The sequence below is a fragment of the Mustelus asterias genome, chromosome 1, assembly GCF_964213995.1.
Source record: "Mustelus asterias chromosome 1, sMusAst1.hap1.1, whole genome shotgun sequence".
Classification (NCBI taxonomy): Eukaryota; Metazoa; Chordata; class Chondrichthyes; order Carcharhiniformes; family Triakidae; genus Mustelus; species Mustelus asterias.
Window position 1 is genome coordinate 198794529 of NC_135801.1, and position 4561 is coordinate 198799089.

Consider the following 4561-nt stretch of genomic DNA (forward strand, 5'->3'; position numbering starts at 1 on the left):
CTCCTATGTCCTATGTTCATAAACTCCCCAAAAAACTTTCACCAGTTAATAAACATTGAATAAATGATACCGGCCATATAATGTCCGGAATCACTGAATGATCTCTCTCCACATTCAGGGTAAGGCTTCATTCCAGATTTGAAGGTACTCTTGCATTACGAACTGTTGAGTAGCTTGGGCTTGTACTCTCTGCAGGACTGAACAATGAGAGGGGATTAGATTGCGGGATATAAAATGATCAACGGAATTGTTAAAATAAATATTAACTGAACATTCCCCATCCCAGAAGAGTCTGGGACAATTGGACATGTTTTTAGAATTGGACGGGGAACATAGCGATATGAAGCAGCTACTTCTCACAGAGGGTTGTGAATCTATGGAACTCACTGCCCCAGGGTGCAGTGGATCCGGAATCAATCAATGGATTCAAGAGAAAGATCGATAAATATTTGATCAAAAGCAGGATAAAGGGCTGTGATGAAAAAGCAGGAAGTAATGTTAGGATGAGATGGATAACAGCAGATTACTGCGGATGCTGGAATCTGAAACCAAAAGAGAAAATCTCAGCAGGTCTGGCAGCATCTGTGAGGAGAGAAAAGAGCTGACGTTTCCAGTCCAGCTTTTACAAAGGGCCATCTGGACTGGAAATGTCCGCTCTTTTCTCTCCTTCCAGATGCTGCCAGACCTGCTGAGATTTTCCAGCGTTTTCTCTTGAGAATGAGATGGAGATCAGCCATGATCATATAGAATGGCGGAATGGGCTCGAAGGGCTGAATTGCCAACTCACACTCCAAGTTCCTAAGTTCTTACGTTCCTGCCTTTTGCAGGTTAAATTTATTGGACGAGGGAATTAAGAGAAAAAGCAATGTCACCAAATCTCCACGATACTGGTGTCCACCTAACACCCTAATCTCAGCCTGATTCTCCAGTGTGCTAATGGATGAATACAGAGTCCCACATTCACTGAGACTGTTTCTGGTCTTTATTTTCCACAGCTACATCACCTGAGACAACAATGATCACAACAGAGCTTCACACAAGTACTGGGCAGCCTGCATGTAAGTAATGTCTACTCCTGCTCCTCAGTCCTATGTTCATAAACTCCCCAAAAAACTCTCAAAAGTTCATAAACATTGAATTGATGATACCTGTCAAATAACGTCCACAATCACTGAATGATCTTTTGCCATAATCAGGATCAGACTTTATTCCAGATTTGAAGGGGCTGTCGTACGAAGAGCAGTTGAGTAGTTTGGGCTTGTACTCACTGCAGTACAGAAGAATAAAGGGGGATTTGATTGAGTGTAGAAAATGTCAACTGGATTGATGAAGCAAATGTTAACCAATTGTTTTCCTTCTGGAACAGTCTGGTCATATTTGTCGAGTAAGACTGGGGAGGTTCAAGACAGCGATATGGAGCTGCTACTTCTCACAGAGTGTTGTGAATCTACGGAACTCACTGCCCCAGGGTGCACTGGATCCAGAATCAATCAATGGATCAAGAGGAAGATAGATACATATCTGATCAAAAGCGGGATAAAGGGCTATGACAAAACGGCAGGGAAATGGAGTTAGGAAGAGATGGAGATCAGCCGTGATCATATAGAATGGCGGAGTGGGCTCGAAGGGCTGAATTGCCAACTCGCGCTCCAAGTTCCTAATTTCCTGCCGTTTGCAGGTTAAATTTATTGGCCAGAGAATTCAGAGACAAGACAATGACACCTGATAGTGGTCTGTACCTAACACCCTAATCTCAGCCTGATTCTCCAGTGTGCTAATGGATGAATACAGAGTCCCACATTCACTGAGACTGTTTCTGGTCTTTATTTTCCACAGCTACATCACCTGAGACAACAATGATCTCAACAGAGCTTCACACAAGTACTGGACAGCCTGCATGTAAGTAATGTCTGCTCCTGCTCCTCTGTCCTATGTTCCTAAACTCTCCCCAAAAAACCCACAACAGTTAATAAACACTGAATAAATGATACTTGCCATATAATCCCCAGAATCACTGAATGATCTGCCTCCACATTCAGGGAAAGTCTTCATTCCAGATTTGAACGGGCTCTGATATGAGCAGTTGAATAGCTTGGGCTTGTACTCACTGCAATACAGAAGAATAAAGGGGGATTTGATTGAGGTATTGAAAATGCACAACGAGATTGATGAAGTAAATGTTAACCAATTGCTTCCCCTTCTAGAACAGTCTGGGACAAGTGGGCAAACTTGTAGAGTAAGAATGGGGAGGTTCAAGACAGAGATAATGAGCAGCTACTTCTCACAGAGGGTTGTGAATCTATGGAACTCACTGACCCAGGGTACCGTGCATGCAGAGTCAATGGATCAAAGAGAAAGGTAGATAAATAGAGGGTAAAAATCAGGATAAAGGGCTATGTCGGAAAGGTAAGAAAATGGAGGTGGGATGAGATGGAGATCAGCCATGATCATATAAAATGGCGGAATGGGCTCGAAGTGCTGAATTGCCAACTCACGCTCCTAATTCCTAACTTCCTAAGTTCCTGCCCTTGACAAGATAAATTTATTGGACCAGAGAATTAAGAGAAATGACAATGACACCTGATCGCCACGATACTGGTCTGCACCTAACACCCTAATCTCAGCCTGATTCTCCAGTGTGCTAATGGATGAATACAGAGTCCCACATTCACTGAGACTGTTTCTGGTCTTTATTTTCCACAGCTACATCACCGGGGACAACAATGATCACAACAGAGCTTCACACAAGTACTGGACAGCGTGCATGTAAGTAATGTCTACTCCTGCTCCTATGTCCTATGTTCATAAACTCCCCAAAAAACTTTCACCAGTTAATAAACATTGAATAAATGATACCGGCCATATAATGTCCGGAATCACTGAATGATCTCTCTCCACATTCAGGGTAAGGCTTCATTCCAGATTTGAAGGTACTCTTGCATTACGAACTGTTGAGTAGCTTGGGCTTGTACTCTCTGCAGGACTGAACAATGAGAGGGGATTAGATTGCGGGATATAAAATGATCAACGGAATTGTTAAAATAAATATTAACTGAACATTCCCCATCCCAGAAGAGTCTGGGACAATTGGACATGTTTTTAGAATTGGACGGGGAACATAGCGATATGAAGCAGCTACTTCTCACAGAGGGTTGTGAATCTATGGAACTCACTGCCCCAGGGTGCAGTGGATCCGGAATCAATCAATGGATTCAAGAGAAAGATCGATAAATATTTGATCAAAAGCAGGATAAAGGGCTGTGATGAAAAAGCAGGAAGTAATGTTAGGATGAGATGGATAACAGCAGATTACTGCGGATGCTGGAATCTGAAACCAAAAGAGAAAATCTCAGCAGGTCTGGCAGCATCTGTGAGGAGAGAAAAGAGCTGACGTTTCCAGTCCAGCTTTTACAAAGGGCCATCTGGACTGGAAATGTCCGCTCTTTTCTCTCCTTCCAGATGCTGCCAGACCTGCTGAGATTTTCCAGCGTTTTCTCTTGAGAATGAGATGGAGATCAGCCATGATCATATAGAATGGCGGAATGGGCTCGAAGGGCTGAATTGCCAACTCACACTCCAAGTTCCTAAGTTCTTACGTTCCTGCCTTTTGCAGGTTAAATTTATTGGACGAGGGAATTAAGAGAAAAAGCAATGTCACCAAATCTCCACGATACTGGTGTCCACCTAACACCCTAATCTCAGCCTGATTCTCCAGTGTGCTAATGGATGAATACAGAGTCCCACATTCACTGAGACTGTTTCTGGTCTTTATTTTCCACAGCTACATCACCTGAGACAACAATGATCACAACAGAGCTTCACACAAGTACTGGGCAGCCTGCATGTAAGTAATGTCTACTCCTGCTCCTCAGTCCTATGTTCATAAACTCCCCAAAAAACTCTCAAAAGTTCATAAACATTGAATTGATGATACCTGTCAAATAACGTCCACAATCACTGAATGATCTTTTGCCATAATCAGGATCAGACTTTATTCCAGATTTGAAGGGGCTGTCGTACGAAGAGCAGTTGAGTAGTTTGGGCTTGTACTCACTGCAGTACAGAAGAATAAAGGGGGATTTGATTGAGTGTAGAAAATGTCAACTGGATTGATGAAGCAAATGTTAACCAATTGTTTTCCTTCTGGAACAGTCTGGTCATATTTGTCGAGTAAGACTGGGGAGGTTCAAGACAGCGATATGGAGCTGCTACTTCTCACAGAGTGTTGTGAATCTACGGAACTCACTGCCCCAGGGTGCACTGGATCCAGAATCAATCAATGGATCAAGAGGAAGATAGATACATATCTGATCAAAAGCGGGATAAAGGGCTATGACAAAACGGCAGGGAAATGGAGTTAGGAAGAGATGGAGATCAGCCGTGATCATATAGAATGGCGGAGTGGGCTCGAAGGGCTGAATTGCCAACTCGCGCTCCAAGTTCCTAATTTCCTGCCGTTTGCAGGTTAAATTTATTGGCCAGAGAATTCAGAGACAAGACAATGACACCTGATAGTGGTCTGTACCTAACACCCTAATCTCAGCCTGATTCTCCAGTGTGC